The sequence below is a fragment of the Gossypium arboreum genome, chromosome 11, assembly GCF_025698485.1.
Source record: "Gossypium arboreum isolate Shixiya-1 chromosome 11, ASM2569848v2, whole genome shotgun sequence".
NCBI classification, from domain to species: Eukaryota; Viridiplantae; Streptophyta; class Magnoliopsida; order Malvales; family Malvaceae; genus Gossypium; species Gossypium arboreum.
This window is the reverse complement of record NC_069080.1, coordinates 111,038,987-111,059,465: the sequence shown is the minus strand read 5'-3', so window position 1 is coordinate 111,059,465 and position 20,479 is coordinate 111,038,987. Positions and strand designations below refer to the sequence as shown.

The window sequence follows — 20,479 nt, the reverse complement described above, 5'->3', positions numbered from 1 at the left end:
TGTTTAGAGTCTGTTAAATAGACACAAGCATGTGGTCTACTCGTGTAAGTAAGTCCAGGCCGTGTTGATTTCCCACGTTGACCCTTTTTCTCCATTTTTTTCCCGTTTCTCGCTCTTTTTACTCTCCTATGCTCATCTAAGTATAAAACATGAAATTAAAGGATTAGGAGCATCAAATTCCACAAATCTAATGATAATTCATCCAAAAATGTGCTAAGCATGGGATCAAAATATGTATAAATTGCGGCTTATCAAATACCCCCACACTTAAGCATTTGCTTGTCCTCAAGCAAAATCCTCAATTCACAATTAAGAATTCATTTTTCTCAATATATAATTCCTAGCAATAATATCTCAAAATAAACCATGAGTAATCATACATTGAGAATTCAACTAGAAGAACATCAAAGTTTCAAGCATTCCAAGTTGAGCATTTTAGCACGAAAACATAGGTGTTTCCCCTTATCTAAGTAATCACCTTTGATTCAAAATATCACAGAATTCAACATCCTCACTAAAGATTCACTCAAATTACTCGAGGTGTTTAAGGAAAAATTAACTCATCAGTCAATATGAAAATTTATTACCATAGGCTTGCATGAAAATCAAATCTCCACCACTATATATTGAGATGATACATCAATCAAAAGGTCTTTAGATGGTTGTAACGTGGCTTTGGTTAGGGGGTGTGGTCACAAGCTGAAATAGAAGGTTAGAATCGAGATCGAATTGAAAAAAAATTACCTAACTAGAAAAATACTAAAACTAATAAATTACATTCCTAATTGAGCTTTTCTTCACGGATAACATTGTTTTAATTCAATCATTACATAATTTCGTAATATGCTAGATGACAAATCTCAATTTCAGCAACTTCGTGTCTTTTTTTTAAGAACAAATCAAGTAACATAGAACTTTGCTAATTGTCAAAAATAAAACATATCTAAGCAATTTATTCAAATCAAATCTCGACAAAAATAGGGATCAAATTAATTAAGGGGATTTCAACAATAATGGGTTATGGGTTAATATTGAGGGTAAATCAATGAATGGCTTGTTAGGCTCAAGGAGGTTCACTAAGGGTTAAATATTAAGGTAGACTTTTATGGAGTGAGTGGGTTAAACCTAAGTGGTTTTATCATCTCGACATATCAAATCAATGGTGTGGTCTTGACATGCATAATCAAAGCAAGTTCTAGAATAACGAATCAATATTGACGCACTCATAGCAACAATAAAAGTGAGCATGAAATAAATAATATATGCTCTAAAGGCTCAAGATCTCACAAAAATTATAGCTTTTTGATGTTAATCCTGTGAATTTCAACTTCAAGATAATACCTAAACTTGGGGAAATAACCTAATTTTTTTTTAATTCTCAAAAATCAACTTATCATGCTTGATTCTCTAATTCCTTAAAGTTTAAACAATCAATGCATAAATGCCTATGTTTTAATTCAAGACGTATCAATAAAAACCATAAATTAATCAAAATTCATTCTAATAGTGATATGAGTGAGTCACATGAGGAAAAGACAAAATTCAGGGATTTTTTTGCTAATGATATAAATAACCCCCCCACACTTAAGATGTACATTGTTCTCAATGTACAAAGATAGATTTACTGAATGATATAGATATAAGATCATAAGATAAGGAGAGAAGTGAAACTTCCTGAATGTTAAATGGAATCCTTGAATTGGAGTCATGGAAAGTAATCGGCTAAGGCAAGGGTGAGATTGGAGGAGGATACTCCGATGGTGGTAGAGGTTGTTAGTCCACAAGTGCTGCGCCAAAACTGGTCGTAGCTATGGTCGTGGTCGAGTGATAAACCGTAAATTATACATATTTTTACCCCATGTTTAATGCATTTTATGTATGATTTCCCATTAGAATTGGTGAATTCGATGCTCCTAATGCTTTAATTTCATGTTTTATACATAGGAGAGCATAGGAGAGCAAAAGGAATGAGAAACGGGCCAAAAATGGAGAAAATAGGCCAAAGTACAAAATCAACACGGCCTGGACCTCCTCACATGGGCAGACCACACGGTCGTGTCAATTTGGCAGGCTCGAACATGATCTGAAGTAATCGAACACAGACGTGTGCCATGAGCATGTCCCTGCCGAGCCCAAGCTGAGTCCAATTTGAAAAAGGCTAATTTTGAGGGCTTTTAGGCATTCCAAAGCCTATAAATACACCCTAGAGGAGGAAGAAAAACACACAAAGAATAGGAAGTAAGGAATTACTCCAAGGAAGCCGATCGATCCATCTCAGATGTCGGATTCATCATCAAGACTGAAGATCTCTCATCAATTTCCCTTCAGGAATTTTGGGTTTTCTTTATGTTTTGTATTCTTTATTCTTCTGAAATGTTTTCATATTAAGTTATAAACTAAAGCCCCTAAATACCTAGGGGGAATGAAACCTAAGACGAATCTTGTTATTATTTTCTAAATTGTATGATAAATATTTAACTTGCTCTTAATTATTTGTTCTTAGTTCTTGTTTTGATATCCAAGGATACGAATTCAAGATAAGCTTTTATTCAGAGGAGGAATAGACCCTATCTAAGAGTACATTTGTCAAAATTAAGCAGAGTTGATTGCGCACCTAGACATAGGGTGACAATATTTTGCTGGATTAGGGTAAAACTTAATAAGGGGATCTATAGATCGAGTTAATGCAACCCTAGAGTGTTAATTAGAGAAAAGTCTCAATTATTCAATCTAGGGATTAGATGTTATTAGTCTTGAATAGGGATAATAAGATAACTTAAGGATCTCTACGGAACAAGTTAAATGAATAAATCGTCCGATTCGGAGCCAGAATAACAAGTACAGTCTAGGTGGATTTTTCCTTAGGTATTGTCTTAATTCAATCGATTTTTCAGAAAGCAATTCCCCAAATCCATTCTCTGTGAATTCTTAGTTTAGATAATTAGTTAGTTAAAACAAAAACCTCTTTATTCTTAGGCTAGATAATAAGAAGACAGTCATTACTAGTATTTTTAGTTCCTTTGGGTTTGACAATCCGGTCTTGCTAAAACTATACTATTGTTTGATAGGTACAGTTGCTTACATCGCAATAATAGTTAGTTCAAGAACGAGTAATTATAAATCTTTAAAACCTATCATGAAATCACGCGATCAAGTTTTTGGCGCTGTTGCCGGGGAACTAAGATATTAGGAATGGTCAATTTTTATTAGTTTAGCCATTTATTTTTCTTGCATTTTAATTTAATTTTATTATTATTATTTATTAACTTACTTTTTCTTTCTCTTGGCAGGTTTTATAGTTTATGACTAGAAGAAACCCGTCAGGACCATTACTTTTTGATGAAGAAATTGATTTTACAGTTCAAAGAAATCAAAGAGAAATAAGGTGAAGCTTACGACACACAGAGAACAAGCAAGAAGATGATACACAACCCCCAATCTAAGAGATGGCTGAAAACCAAGACAATTAGCTACCTCCTGTAATTGCGGCTAATCAAAATCCTGCTCCATACACTATGTATGATTATGCTAAACCTTCTTTAACAGGAACTGAATCGAGCATAGTTAGACCTGCTGTAGCTACAAATACTTTTGAACTGAAACCTAACACAATTCAAATGATACAGCAATTTGTTCAGTTTGACAGTTTGCAGGATGAGGATCCCAACGCTCACTTAGCAAACTTCCTGGAATTCTGCGATACATTTAAAATCAATGGCTTTTCTGATGATGTCATTCATCTTCAGTTATTCCCTTTTTCATTAAGGAACAAAGCTAAACAGTAGTTGAACTCGTTACCACGAGGGTAAATTACTACTTGGGAACAAATGACTGAAAAATTCTTACTAAAATATTTTTCGCCGGTTAAAACGGCTAAATTACGTAATGATATCTCTTATTTTGTGCAGATGGATTTAGAAACCCTTTATGATGCATGGGAAAGATACAAGGACTTACTGAGAAGGTGCCCTCACCATGGGTTACCGCTTTGGCTCTAAGTCCAAACATTCCACAATGGTCTAAATCCTTCGACTCGGCAAATGGTTGACGCAGCTGCTGGCGGAACCATCAATAATAGAACACCTGAAGATGCCTATGAGTTTATTGAGGAGATGTCACTGAATAACTATCAGTGGCAAGTCATGAGGACAAAGCCAACGAAAACAGCCGGTGTTTATAGAGTCGATTCAGTCACCATGCTGTCAAATCAGGTAGAACTCTTGAATAAAAAGATTGATGGTTTTCTTAGTTCTTCATAGGTTCACCTAGTAATGCAGTGCGAAGCAAGTAGCGGTGGAACAAGCAATTCAAAATACCAACCTTATGGCCATAACATGGATAACGAGCAACTAAACTACATGGGTAATAATCCTCGACCTCAAAACAATCCATTTAGTAACACTTACAATGCAGGTTGGAGAAACCATCCCAATTTTTGGTGGGGAGGACCCTACCAATAGGAAAAGAAGCCGAACCTTGAAGAGATACTCTCAAAGTTTATATCGGTGTCAGAAACTCATTTCCAGAACACCGAGGTAGCACTTGAGAATCAACAAGCATCTATCCAAGGGCTCGAAACACAGATAGGCCAGCTTTCCAAACTAATCTTCGAACGACCGCAAGGTAGTTTGCCAAGTAATACTGAAAACAACCCAAAGGAACAGCTCAACGCGATTAATGTTCAAGATGAAGAAGGATTTGTGGAGCCTGAACCAGAACCGTGGCAAGAAACAGTGGTAAGCAAAGGTCAAAGTGAGGTTGATCAAAATACAAACAAATCAGTGAATGTCGAATATAAACCTCGTCTACCATACCCCAACGAAACAAGGAAAGACCGCTCAGATGAACAATTTGGTAAATTCCTTAAACTCTTAAAAAAATTACATATTAACTTACCATTTATTGAAGCTCTATCGCAAATGCTAAACGCAATGAAATTTTTAAAAGAGCTTTTAGTAAATAAGCGGAAATTGGATGAGGCGTTGCATGTGCAGCTAAACATAGTGTGCTCAGTTATTCTGAAAAATAAGCTACCGAACAAACTAAAAGATCCAGGGAGTTTTACGATTCCTTGCTTAATTGGTAGTTTAGATGTTAATAATGCATTAGCTGATTTAGGGGCTAGTATCAACGTCATGCCTTTTAAAATGTTCAAGCAACTAGGTCTCAGGAAACCCAAACAGACTAGGATGAGCATTCAATTAGCAGATAAAACTATAAGATTTCCTAGGGGTATTATTGAAGATGCACTAGTCAAAATCGATAAATTTATATTTCCCGTTGACTTCATTGTTTTAGACATAGAGGAGGATAGCAATACTCCTTTAATCCTAGGAAGGCCCTTTTTAGCAACTGCTAAAACAATTATTGATGTTGGCATAGGTGAGCTCACGCTTCGCGTAGGAGACAAAACCTCACCCTTCAAGCTCGCAATTCTGACAACACATCGAAAATTGAAGGTGATCGTCTAAACCATTCTATTAAAACTGACCACATGATACAACCCACTTTGTAGGAGATAAGTCTGAAGGAAGTACATGAGCCACTCTCAAACAATAGTAGAGGATCTATTCATGAAGAATGAAGGCTGCAAATAGAGGAGCTAGATGAATGGCGAACACATAAACCAAGAACACATGATAAACCGAAACTACGTCAGAACGAGCCCGATACCTATCCAAATCAACTTAAGGTTGGTGATAAAGTCTTATTAGATGCCGCAGATCCCTACATTGTCACTACCACACCGAATGAGGAAATCCCTCTTACGGTACTCAGTATTTTTCTATTCAGTACGGTGGAGATGAGTCATCCCAAGTTCAGTACTTTTAAGGTAAACAATACCCGTTTAAAACCTTATTTTAAGATTGACAGTAGGAATGAGGAGTATAAACTCCTCGAACCACCATGATCATTCAACAGAGAGGTAAGTCAAGCTTAGACTATAAATAAGCGCTTCTCGGGAGGTAACCCGAGCACTAACTGTATTAACTTCTTTCAAAATTTAGTCTTCAACATCAACTTACTAACGGAGCTCTTTAATACAGATTTTCCACAGAGACACGGCCAAGCACACAGGTGTGCTTATGGCCGTGTGAAAACAGGGCAAGGATTTCCCCAACACGGGCTACGATAAAATGCCACAGTCGTGTGACATGGCCGTGGTCAAGCCTGCCAAAAGAACACGAGAGTGCGACACGCCCGTGTGGAAGACCCGTGGTTGAAACTGAGAAACTAGTACTGGCGTACGACACGCCCGTGTCCAACACCCGTGGTCAAACCTGTCAAATTAACACGAGCGTGGGGCTTTCACACATGGGCGTAGGAGAAGTGAATGAAGCTAGACATGGTCATGCGACACGGCAGTGTGAGCCCACACGCCCAAGGTACTCGAGCGTGGGACGAATTTCAAACGTGCCCAATTAGGAAAAATGCAAAACACACAGGCAAAAAATTGGGGAACACGGGCATGTGCCATGGCCGTATGGCCCAAAATCTATAAATACCCTGCACTATTCACTTTCTTGCCCATTCAAAAACCCTAACCCTAGCCGCTGCAAGTTACACGGCCTCCCTGCCATGTCCGTGCGCCGCCTACAACTCCAATCTTGATGACCAATCTCTTCCTTTAGCGTTTGTTTACTCCTTTTTCTTTTATTTCACTGATTTATAATGCTATTTATCATATTAATCTATATTTTTCATGTTATTTCCATATTGATAATCACATAAATTTCATTTATCAAACAAGTTATCATCTTTCTCATGTTTAAAATCTTACTCATTACATGATTCCTACACTTCATTTAATTAGTTAGAAGTGAATATTCATGGCTAGGATAGTTGAAATAATCATGCATATTGTGTTGACATCTTTTTTCATTCATATAGTATTTTGCATTCCATTCCTTACCATTTTTACTTATATCACCGTGCTCATGCCACAAAGAAATGGGTCATTGAACTTATTGTTTTAATTGAATTTAGTAATTGTGGCTGAATATATTTATGCATTTTTCTTTTCGAATTTAGTCGCATTCCTTTTATATATTATAAATTATCTACTCATCAAAAGACGAATTGATGTTTCCACTTGCAGGTATACAATGTCGTCTTCAAGAGGAAAGAAAACTGCCGTACCTACTTCAAAGAAGAGGAAGGGAGCGTCCTCTTCCGCAGGTCCAACTCGAAAATTTGTCACCCACTCCTACAGTTCCCCTGAGGGCCCCAAGAAGAACTATTCCAAATACTTCGGGCCTGACCTTTAATTGCGGGCCACTGCATCGACTAGGCTGCTATAGAACAAGTTCAGTTGGCTATTCGATTCGAGCCCTCCTAACCACAGACCCTTGGGAGCTATTCTTTGGGACTATTGAGCCAACATACCTTGAGCTCACGATAGAACTATGCTCAACATTCCATCTTCAGACCGTAATGATGAACTACGATGATCCCGGCACGGTTCAATTTTGCCTAGGCAGATTAATCCGCCAGCTAAGCGTTCTAGAGTACAGTGTTGCATTGAGCTTATATACGGAGAAGTTCAAGGAGGAGAATGATTTAGACACTCTCAGTCGCCACATACACTTCTCACCCTCAAAATGCTGGCACACTTTGGCCCCTGGCGCGGCCTCCTACAATCCTAGCCGCTCCAAGGCATCAGTTCTCCCACTATCCCTGAGGTACTTAAACACTATTTTAGCTCACACGATTATAGGGAGGCAAGAGAACATTGGCGTCGTCAACACCCACGACGCCTAGTTCTTATGGTGCATGTCGCATGGGCACGTCATCGACCTTGCCTATTTCATCGCCCTCGCGATTCAGCACCAGAAGGAATGGCATAGGAAGGGGGTCATTTCCATCGGCCCCTACGTGACTCGGCTGGTGCAACACTTCAGGCTCCTCAACACCGTGACCCAAGAATCATCCCTCACCCTCATCGGCCAGATATCTCCACAAGGCATCTCGAGCATGCTTAGCATGAGGATGATCGAGAGGCGCCGAGGAACCTACCCTCCCAGTATCGTCTCACCCAATCTACAGAGGAGGAGACCTACGAGGACATTATGAGGACCCACCGACTCACCCACCACCACCATCTCGTCCAATTCATGCGCGGCTTCATACGCTGACATCTCTGAGCGCCTCACTCGATTCGAGTTGCAGTGTTTTCAGCGATTTGACAACATTGATGCTACCCTACAGCAGATTTGTCAGCACCTCCACATCTCATCGACAGTCCCACCTCGTGAACCATCAGGCAATGAAGATGTTTAAAAACATTTATTTATAATTTTATGCTTTTTTGTTAATTTTTATTAAAACTACTTTTTATTTTTGTTAGATTTTAGAATTTTATTTTTAATTATTATTTTTGGTTATTTCATTATGAGTAATTATTCTTCCTAATATCCCCTAAAAAGTTCCTGATTTTATCACAGTTATATCGGGCTCTTAAGCTCATCATCACATAGGAACTAAAACTCCAACGGGAAAGGTTCTCCACACTACCATGTCCTGCTCGACCACGACCATAGCTACCACTAGATATAATATTCTTGTGGCACAGGACTTATGGATTAATGAACCTCTACGACCACCGGAGTATCCTCCTCCACTCTCGAACCAATTACTCTCCAAAACTCCAGTTCGAGGAATTCATCATACAGGAAGTCTCACTTCTCCTCCTATTTTTTTATACTTTAATATCTATCTCTGTACATTGAGGGCAATGTACATCTTAAGTGTGGGGGGTATTTATTTCATTATTAGAAAAATCCTTGAATGATTGCCTTGTTTTCTTGAAAAGCTTTCATATTATATTTAGGATAAATTTTAATTAATTTATGATTTTGATTGATATATCTTGAATTAAAACATAGGAAATTATGCATTGATTGTTTAAACTTTAAGACATTAGAGAATCAAGCATGATGAGTTGATTTTTAAGAATTTAAAATCTTAGGCTGTTTCCCCAAAGTTTAGGTATTACTTTGAATTGGAATTCACAAGTTTTTAAAATCAAAAAGCCATAATTTTTGTGATATTTTTGAGCCTTTTGAGCCTTTTGAGTATCTATTAATTCTTTCATGCTCACTTTTATTATTGCTTTGAGTGTGTCAGTATTGAACTGTTATTCTAGAACTTGCTTGATTATGCATGTCGAGACCACACCATTTGATTTGATATGTCAAAATGATTAAGGCACTTAGGATTAACCCAATCATGCCATGAAAAGTCTACCTCCATGATTAACCCCTAGTAAACCCCCTTGAGCCTAACAAACCATTCTTTATATTACCCTTAATATTAACCCTTAACCCATTATTGTTGATATCCCCTAAATTAATCCCTATTTTTGTCGAGATTTGAGTTGAATGAGTTGCTTAGCTATGTTTTGTTCTTAATAGTTAGTCTATGTTATTTAACTTATTCTTAAAAAACAACTATGTATATTTATTAGTAATTCCATTTTCTGAGAAGAAGTTTTATTGTACGCAAGTGAAGATTAACTCTTTTTCTAGTTAGGAAAATTTTCAATTCAATCTCGATTCTAATCCTTTCTTTCAGCTTGTGACCATATCCCCTAACCAAGCCTCATTACAACCCTCTAAAGACCTTTTGATTGATGTATCATCTTAAATTATAGTGGTGGAGATTTGATTTGCATGCAAGCCTATGGTAATGACTTTTCATTATTGACTATTGAGTGCTTCATTTATTATCCTTAAACACCTCGAGTGATTTGAGTGAATCTTTAGTGAGGATGTAAAACTCTGTGATATTCTGAATCAAAGGTAATTACTTAGATGAGGGGAGACACCTATGTTTGCATGAATAAAATGCTCAACTTGGAATGTTTGGAACTTTTATGTTCTTTTAGTTGAATTATCAATGTATGATTACTTATGGATTAATGTGAGATATTATCGATAGAAATTATAAGTTGAGAAGAATTTATTTTGATTATGAATTGAGAATTTTGCTTGAGGACAATCAAATGCTTAAGTGTGGGGGTATTTGATAAACCATAAATTATACATATTTTTACCCCATGTTTAATGCATTTTATGGATGATTTCCCATTAGAATTGGTGAATTTGATGCTCATAATGCCTTAATTTCATGTTTTATACTTAGGAGAGAGTAGGAGAGCAAAAGGAACGAGAAACGGGACAAAAACGGAGAAAATGGGCCAAAGTATGAAATCAACACAGCCTGGACCTCCTTACACGGTCGTGTCAATTTGGTAGGCTCGAACACGGCTGAAGTAATCGAACATGGGCGTATACCACGGGCGTGTCCCTACCGAGCCCAAGCTGAGTCCAATTCGAGAAAAGCTAATTTTAAGGGCTTTTAGGCATTCCAAAGCCTATAAATGCACCCTATAGGAGGAAGAAAAACACACAGAGATTAGAGAGTAAGGAATTACTCCAAGGAAGTCGATCGATCCATCTCAGAAGTCAGATTCATCCTCAAGACTGAAGATCTCTCCTTAATTTCCTGTGACAGCCCAAAATTGACCCTAGTCGGAAGGTGGTCTCGGGACCACAAAACCGAGGCATAAAAATAATTAAAAATTTATTTTGATGCCTATAATATGTGTGTGCTCATGTATGACATTTTATGATGATTGATTTAGTGTTATAAGGGTGAATTCCACAAGAAAGGACTTAGTAATGAACTTTGAAAGTATGATAGGAAATGTGTGATGACTAATTAAAGCATGCATGCAAAATAATGGACTTGCATGTCAAATTCCCCTTTATAGGTGATGGCCGGCCATGACAAGGAGGATGGGCTAAACATGTCATGAAACATGTTTTGTTGGTGCATTAGGGTGAAATAATAAACAAAGGTGTATGGGTGATAAAAAATGAAAAAAAATGTGTGTGAGTGTGGTAATCCCCCCATTGCCGTGAGTTGTAGAGAAGGAAAGAAAAAATTTTGTTCATCCTTTCTTTGAGCCAAAACTAAGGAAGAAGGAAGATTTTTGCTTCATGCTTGGTTTGGAAGAGATCTAGAAGGAGATTTGGCTAAGTTTGCATCAAGATTAAGGTATGTATGAGGTTGTGTAAGGAGTTTCATGCATGTTTTGGTTGCTAACTTGATGTGCATGTTAGCCATGGCTCAAATCTTTGTTAAGCCATGGAAATGGTATTTGGCCAAAGTTGTTATGGTGATAAAGCCATTGCATGCTAAGTGTGAAGCTTGATGATGATGCATGCAATGATGGATTGTCTACTCTTGAGTAAGATTTTGAGCTTTCTTTTGTTTTATCATGATTGAAGTTGAAAAGGAGCATGATTGTCATATTCGCCATGATGCATTCATGAGCATGGTTCATGCTTCTTGCATGTTAGTTAAAATTTGTGTTTTGGATGGCTATGGACACCTTGAAATTCGCCATGCTCATATATGTATATATATGTTTGCACATGATGTTTTGGTTATGAAGGAAGTGATGAATAAGTTTGTTTAAAGAAGAAGATGTTGAAGAATAATTGTGAAATTGTAAGCACATTGACCTAGCACACATATGAGTGCTTGATGCTATATTGTAAGTTTTGAGCTACAATATGCAAAGCATTAACTAGTAAAATGCATGCTGTTTTGTGTGGTATTAAGTGCATAATTGGCCTCAACATGGACAAGTATATTCGCCTTGGGTAGCCTATTGAAGGCCTTAGCTTTTCCTTGATGCTCGAATAAATTGTATTGAATTGCTTGATGTAGTATAAAATGTGCATGACCATTGTGTATTCAAGCTAAAGGGTGGCCATATGACCATTTAAATTCCTTGTCATATTCGGCCATAAGCTAGCACAATGAGGTTTTGATAAATTGAATTTGTTTGAATTAGCTCAAGAGCTAAGAGGGCCACAATTGGACAAGGGGAAGGAAAAAGTAATCGAATAGCCGTAAAAGCCGTTCGACAACATCCGAGGTAAGTCCTCAAGAAGTGACCTTACTTGAATTATGTGGAATGAAATATGGATGTATTGATTATTAATTTATGTGTGTATGAGTATTGAATGATACCGGGCTAAGTCCCAAGGCGATTATGTTAGTGATTATAATTGTGTTTGAGCCTTAGTAACGAAAATAAATATGTATGTCCAATGATTATTGATGTATGTGTGCATGAGAAATTGAATGATATCCGGGCTAAGCCTCAAGACAATTATGCTGGAAATTATAACCGGTTAAGACCTGAAGGCAATTGTGCTAGTGGCTACATCCGGGCTAAGACCAAGGCATTCGTGCGAGTCATTCTATCCGGCTAAGACCCAAAGGCATTTGTGCAAATCGTGATATCCGGGTTAAGTCCGTGAGGCCTTGGTGCGGGTTACCATAACGGGCTATGTCCCAAGGCGATTGATCGAGTAGCGACATCGGTTAAACTCGAAGGTATGTGATTTGAAAATTTTAAGCTTGCTGGAAAATTTCAGCTAATGCACTTGTGAAATTTCCCAATGACAAGGTAAGTGCGGTGTGTGCTTTATGCGCTAGGAGTAGAGCGTGTGAATATCCGCTCCTATGATGGAACGAGTTATCGGCCTTAATGAAGCCGTTATTTGTGTATGAACATAAGAGTTGGGATGGTGAAGTAAGTATGATTATGTGAATGTGCATTAATGAAATGATGCATTTAACTATGTGAATGTATTGCTGTAATTAGAGTATTCCTTGAGACTTACTAAGCATAAAAATGCTTACTCCGCTGCTTTGGCTCTCAGTTTTCTAGATTTCGCTCGATAGCAATCGGATTCGGGATCGTTGAAGTCGAAGTCATCCACACTATCAAGCCCCCATTTTGGTATAAATTCTTGGTTGAACTTGAAATGGCATGTATAGGACTACCCTTGTTGGTTTAAATATGTTATGATGTATATGTACGGCCATGCGAAAATGGCTCGTAATAGTGAAGTATCAACTTAAACTATTTGCGGTTTGTATATATATATATGGTGTCATGATGTGACTATGAATTGGAAATGGGAATGTTGGTCACATGATCAGCCATTGGCATGGTTAAAATGATCATATGTGGACCTATGTAAGGCAAGACTAGTTGGTTCATGGAGACTACAAAATAGGTAAGACCTACCTTAAAACAGATGCTGCCAGCTGCAGTAACGTGAATGTGAAAAATCACCAAAATTTGTAGGAATGGTATTAAATAGTGAATCAGCTATGTAAATGAACATTGATGAGTCTATTTTCATATGGAAGAAACGAAATGGTCATAGGAGTTACATGTTAAGAGGTATTAAAGCTATTGTAAGACAGGGCCAGAACGGTTTCTGGGTTCCCTGTCGAAACTTTAAAAATTTACTATAAATTATCCAGAAAGAATTAGGAGACATACCTTATATGTACAGATTCTATTTTGAGTCTAGTTTCATTAGAAACAAACGGCACCAGCATTAAAGCCCTGTACAGAGAGATATTCAAGTTATACCGCGCGAAGGTCAGAGCAGTCGATCCCTGTAACATGGGTGACTTTAACTAATAAACTGTACCAATTGGCCCGACCAAAAATTCTAGAAATAAATCCATGGATGGATATATGAGTCTAAATTCAGGGAAAATTTACGAAACCAGTTTCCGAGTTTTGAAACTAGAGATATGATTTTTAAGGCGACAGTGACGCAGTTTTTCCAGCCTGACTGGAAATGTCCAATGGATGGGCAAAACAAGTGAACTTGGCTTGCTAACCCCTCGTGTCCGACACCGGCGATGGTCTCGGGTTCGGGGTGTTACATTTCCCTTCAGGAGTTTTGGGTTTTCTTTATGTTTTGTATTCTTTATTCTTCTGAGATGTTTTCTTATTTAGTTATGAACTAAAGCCCCTAAATACCTAAGGGGAATGAAGCCTAAGACAAATCTTGTTATTATTTTCTGAATCGTATGATAAATATTTAACTTGTTCTTAATTATGTGTTCTTAGTTCTTGTTTTGATTTCCCAGGATACTAATTCAAGATAAGCTCTTATTCAGATGAGGAATAGACCCTGTCTAAGAGTACATTTGTCATAATTAAGCGGAGTTGATTGCGCGCCTAGACATAGGGTGACAAGATTTTGTCAGATTAGGGTGAAACCTAATAAGGGGATCCATAAATCGAGTTAATGCAACCCTAGAGTGTTAATTAGAGAAAAGTCTCATTTATTCAATCTAGGGATTAGACGTTATTAGTCTTGAATAGGGATAATAACATAACTTAGGGATCTCTACAAAACGAGTTAAATGAATAAATTGTCCGATTCAGAGCCAGAATAACAAGTATAGTCTAAGTAGATTTTTCCTTAGGTATTGTCTTAATTCAATCGATTTTCCCAAAAGAAATTCCCCCAATCCATTCTCTGTGGATTCTTAGTTTAGATAATTAGTTAGTTAAAACAAAAACCTCTTTATTCTTAGGCTAGATAATAAGAAGACAGTCATTAATAGAACTTTTAGTTCCTTTGGGTTCGACAATCCGGTCTTGCTAAAAACTATACTACTGTTCGATAGGTACACTTGCCTACATCACAATAATAGTTAGTTCAAGAACGAGTAATTATAAATCTTTAAAACCTATCACGAAATCACGCGATCATCGAGCAGGGCATGGTAGTCGTGGAGGACCTTTTCCAGTAAAGTTGCAAATTCCTAAGTAATAGTGAGCTTTGGAGCTCTTTGTAACTGTGATAGAATCAATAACTCTTTAGAAAATATAAAGTAGCATGATTACTCGTAAAGAAATGGCCAAAAATATAAATTGCTTAATAGAAATTGTAAAACCTAAAGATGAAGTAAAAATAGTATTAAAGAGAAGTAAAATAAAAAAAATAATTAAAAAGATAAATAAAGATAAAAATAAAAGGTCTTCAAAAATCTTCGTCGCCAGATGGTTCGCGAGGTGGAGGTGGCGATGAGATTTGAATGTGCTGACAAATCTGATGTAATGTTGCATTAATGTGATTAAAGTGCTGAAAACATTGCTGCTCGAATCGAGTGAGGCGCTCAGAGATGTCAGAGATTGAAGTAACCGCATGAACTGGATGATGAATGGGTGGTGGCTGAGATGGTGGATCCTCGTGAGGTATCGGTAATGTCCTCTGGGTCCTCCTGCTCGGCTGACTGGACGAGGAGGTACTGAGGAGGATCAAATCCACGTCGTAGCTCGATCATCCTCATATGGAGCATACTCGAGATGCTCTGTGGGGACATATGACCGATGAGGGTGAGGGAGGATGATTGTGTCGCCGTGTTAAGGAGATCGAAGTATCGTGCTAGACGAGTCACATAAGGGCAGATGGAAAGGACTCCCTTCCTATGCCACTCCGTCTGATGGCAAATGGCAAGGGTGATGAAATAAGCGAGGTCGAATACATGCCCATGTGCCATGCTTCATAAAAAATAGGTGTCGTTAGTGTTAACAACGCCGGTACTCTCTCGCTGTCCTGTCAGGGTGTGGGCTAAGATGGCGTGTAAGTAGCTCAGTGATGGGGCGAGAGCCGATCCCTTGGAGCAGTTAGGGTCATAAGTGTCCGAAATAGGGACTAGGGCCTTCCAGCAATTTGAAGGAGTATAGTGGATGTGACGATGGAGACTGTCAAAGTTATTGTCATCCATGAACTCCTCTGTATATAGTCCTAATGAGACACCGACTCAGGTATGCTCAACTGGTGGACTAAACCACCAAGACGAAACTTGACCATTCTAGGATCATCGAACTCTGTCATAGCTGTTCGAAGGTGGAAGGTCAAGCAGAGTTCTAGTTTGAGCTTGATGTATGTCGATTCAACGATCTCGAAGAAGAGCCCCCATGGGTCGGTAGTTAGGAGAGCCCGGACTGCGTCGGCGAGTTGGATCTGTTACAGAGTGGTCCAATCAATGCAACAACCCATACCTAGGGGTCGGGCCTGTAGTATTTGGAATAGTTCCTCCTGAGGTCTCGGTGGAAATTGGAGGAATGGGTGCCAGATCTCGATGGTAGGACCCGAGGAGGATACTGCTCATTTTTGCTTTTTCGAGGCGGGGATGACAGTATTCTTTTCTCTAGTGTTTGTCATAGTGTGCCTGCGAATAAAAAGACGAAGTTAATAAAAAAATAATCCCCAAGAATAGCATGGATAAGTATGTAAGCATGTTAAAACTAAATAGAAATACTTCATAGGGATCACAGACTAAAGGAAAAATGTACTTAAAAATAACCAAAGCCTAATTGACAGATATATCAAATCATTATTAGCAATAAGAATACGAGAATAGTGCTAAACAAAATACCTAGTGAATAACATAGACGACTTATATTGGACATAAAAATAGTAAATTGGTGAGGAAACAATGTATATGGGAATGATAATATGGAATATGGTGTGGGTAAGGCATGAAATCCATGGGAACACAAGAATGAATGAATGTTTGATCATGCATCGACTAAAATGACAAATTACTAAATAAGATTAGTAAGAGAAATGAAGAAAATAGAGGGGAAAGAATGGAAAAATGCAGTAGTGCTTGGTAGAGGGAGGAGGTTGGTCGTCCGAGGAGTGGATGAGGAAATGGCTGGTGGCATGTGATGCTTGTGCGACGGTGGGGAGACGACGGCTAGGGTTAGGGTATTAGGGAAGGGGATGATGAATAGTAGGGGTTTATATAGATATTGTGGCACACGGCTATGGGGCCCACTTGTGTGCCCTTATTTCAGCCCGTGTCTTCCGTAATTTTCAAATTTGGGCCCGTCTAGAATTCGGCCCATGCTCATGTTCTTCGGGCTTGTTGGCACACGCGGCCGTGTCTTGCTTCGTTCGCTTCTCCCACGCCCGTGTATATATGTGCATGCCCGTGTTATTTTGACAGGTTTGACCACGGGTGGTGGGCATGGGCGTGTCGTATGCCGGTGTTAATTTCTTAGTTTCTACCACGGCTTATAGAAACTGGCGTGTTGCACGCCTGTGTTAATTTGGTAGGATTGCCCACGGCCATGTTGCACGGCTGTAGCAACGTATCGAATGCTGTGTTTTGGGAAAATTTTGCTCTGTTTTCACACAGCCGTATAGCACGATCGTGTTGCCCCTTATGGTATAAGCATGACCTAAGGCACGCTCGTGTGCCTGGCCGTGTGGATTTGGAAAGCCTGTGTTCAAGGACTCAGTTAATGATTTAGATGTTAAAAACTAAAATTTAAAGAAATCAACACCGTTAGTGCTCGGGTTACCTCCCGAGAAGTGCTTATTTAGAGTCTAAGCTCGACTTCCCTCTCTGTTGCATGGTCATGGTGGTGCGAGGAGTTTACACTCCTCATTCCTGCTATAAATTTTATCAAAATAAGGTTTTAGACGAGTACTATTTACCTTAAAAGTGCTGAATTTGGAATGAGTTACCTCGACTGTATCGTATGGGAAAATGTTAAGTACCGTAAAAAGGATTGCTCCATTAGGTTCAGAAGTGGTAATATGAGGGTCTGCCATATCTAATAGTACTTTGTCTCCAACCTTAAGTTGATTTGATAAAACATTGAGTCTGTCATGGCGTGGTTTTGGTTTATCGTGTGTTCTCAATTTTTGTGTTTACCATTCATCTAGTTTCTTGATCTGTAGCCTTCGCTCTTCATAGATGGGTGTTTTGTTGTTACCTGAACATGGCTCATGTATGCTCTTCGAACCTGTTTCCTGCAAAGAAGGTTGCACTACATGATTAGTATTAGTAGCATGATTTATACAACCACCCTCAATATTCGATGTGTTACTCAAATTACAAGCTTGAAAAGTGATTGCTTCATCACCCACATAAAGTGTGAGTTCACCTGTACCAACATCAATTATGGTTCTAGCAGTTGCTAAAAAGGGTTGTTCTAAAATCAAAGGTACTTCACTATCCTCTTCCATATCTATAACAACAAAATGAATTGGGAATATAAATTTATCGATTTTGACAAGTACGTCTTCAATGATACCCCTAGGAAATCTAATGGTTTTATCTGCTAACTGAATGCTCATCCTAGGTTGTTTGGGTTTCCCAAGACCTAGTTGTTTAAACATTTTATAGGGCATGACGTTAATGCTCGCCCCTAAATCAGCCAATGCAATATTAACATCTAAGCTACCAATTAAACAAGGAATTGTAAAACTCCCTGGATCTTTCAATTTGTTGGCCAGTTTACTCTGCAGAATGGCTGAGCAAACTGCATTCAACTTCACGTCTCATCCTACTTCCATTTATTTGCTAAAAGCTCTTTTAAAAATTTAACTGCGTTTCGCATCTATAAAAGAGCTTCAATAAACGGTAAGTTAATATGTAATTTCTTTAATAATTTAAGGAATTTACCAAATTGTTTGTCCGTGTGGTCTTTCCATGTCGCACTGGGGTATGGAACTCGAGGTTTATATTTTCTACTTACCGATTTTTTCTCACTGTGGTCCACCTCATCCTTACCTTTACTTACCACAATTCCTTGCCTCGGTTCTAGTTTAGGTTCAACTAACCTTTCTTTATCTTGAACGGTAATTGCATTAAGCTGTTCCCTTGGGTTAGATTTAGTGTTACTCGGCAAGCTACCTTGTGGTCATTCAGAAATCAGTTTAACAAGCTAGCCTATCTGAGTTTAGAGCCCTCGAATCGATGCTTGTTGATTCTTAAGTGCTGTTTCAGTATTCTAAAAATGAGTTTTTGACACCGAGATGAATTTCGTTAGCATCTCTTCAAGGTTTGGCTTCTTTTGCTGTAGGTAAGGCGGTTGTTGAAAACCTGGGGGATGTTGTGGCCTTTGATTTCCTTGGCCACCCCACGAGAAGTTGGGATGGTTCCTCCAACCTGCGTTATAAGTGTTACTGTATGGGTTATTTTGAGGCTAGAGTTATTATTACCCATATATTGAACTTGTTCCTCCTTGGTGCTAGGGTTGAAGGATTGATATTCTGTGTGTACGCCTCCTCCATTTGAATCGCACCTCAACACTGGATGTACTTGAGTAGAACCATACAAACCGTCAATCTTTTTATTTAAAAGTTCTACCTGGTTAGATAGCATACCAACTGCGTCGAGGTTGAAAACACCGACTGCTTTTGTCTGCTTTATTCTCATGACTTGCCACTGATAGTTATTCAGTGGCATCTCTTCAATAAATTCATAAGCCTTTTCAGGTTTTTTTTTGTTCAAAGTTCTATCGGCGCCTGCGTCGATCAGTTGCCTAGTTGAGGGGTTCACACCGTTGTAAAAAGTCTGAACCTGTAACCATAAAGGTAACCCATGGCGAGGACACCTTCTCAATAAGTCCTTGTATCTCTCCCATGCATCATAAAGAGTTTCTAGATCCATCTGCACAAAAGAAGAGATATCATTCCTTAACTTAGCCATTTTAGCCGGCAAAAAATATTTAAGTAAAATTTTTTTGGTCGTTTGTTCCCAAGTAGTGATTGACCCTCGTGGTAACGAGTTCAACCACTGTTTAGCCTTATTCTTCAATGAAAAGGGAAACAACTGAAGGTGAATGGCATCATCAGAAATGCCATTACTTTTAAAGGTATCGCAAAATTCCAAAAAATTCACTAAATGAGTGTTTGGATCCTCATCCTGCAAACTATCAAACTGAACAAACTGTTGTATCATTTGAATTGTGTTAGGTTTCAGTTCAAAATTATTTGCAGCAATAGCAGGCCTAACTATACTCGATTCAGTTCCTATTAAATTAGGTTTAGCATAATCATACATAGTACGAGGAGCAGGTTTCTGATTTACTGGATCAGCAGCAATCGCAGGAGGTAGCGGGTTTTCTTGATTTTCAGCCATCTCCTCGATTGTGGTTTGAATATCGTCCTCTCGCTCTTCCTCTATGTATCTCAGGCTTCGCCTCATTTCTCTTCAGTTTCTGCGAGCTATGCTTTCGATCTCACTATAAAAAAGTAATGGTCCCGACGGGTTTCTTCTAGTCATAAACTATAAAAACCTGCCAGAAGTAAATAGAAGAAAATTTAGTAATATAAAAAAAATTAAATTAAAATTTAACTTGCAATAAAATAAATAGCTAAAGTAATAAAAATTAAGCATTCCTAATATCTTAGTTGCCCGGCACAGGCGCCAAAAACTTGATGTGCATGATAAGTTTTATATTTATGATTAATCATACTTGAAAACTAACTATTATCACAATAAAGACAAGCGCACCTATTGAACAATAGTGTAGCTTATAGCGAGACCGGAATGTTGAACCCATAGGAACTAAAAGTACTAGTATTAACCTTCTTTTTATTATCTAGCCTAAAAATAAGGGGATTTGCTTTATCTAAACTAATTAACTAAACTAAGAATGCACAAGAAGTAAATTGGGGAAATACTTTTGGGAAAACTGATTGATTTAGACAATACCCAAGGAAGAATCCACCTAGACTTCACTTGTTATTTGAATCTGAACTAGACGATTTATTCACTTGATTCGATCTGTAGAAATCCGTAATTTATATTATTATCTCTCTCGAGACTAACA

The 20,479-nt window shown here is 38.2% G+C and overlaps 2 non-coding genes across 2 annotated transcripts; one reads left to right on the top strand and one right to left on the bottom strand.

The window, feature by feature from the left end:
• Positions 1–3,875: 3,875 nt before the first annotated feature.
• LOC128284629 (small nucleolar RNA R71) lies at positions 3,876–3,982 on the bottom strand. The gene has a single exon (XR_008275052.1). It is a non-coding gene; the product is annotated as a small nucleolar RNA R71 (small nucleolar RNA).
• Positions 3,983–19,240: 15,258 nt separating this feature from the next.
• LOC128284652 (small nucleolar RNA R71) lies at positions 19,241–19,347 on the top strand. Its single transcript, XR_008275074.1, has one exon. It is a non-coding gene; the product is annotated as a small nucleolar RNA R71 (small nucleolar RNA).
• Positions 19,348–20,479: the final 1,132 nt, after the last annotated feature.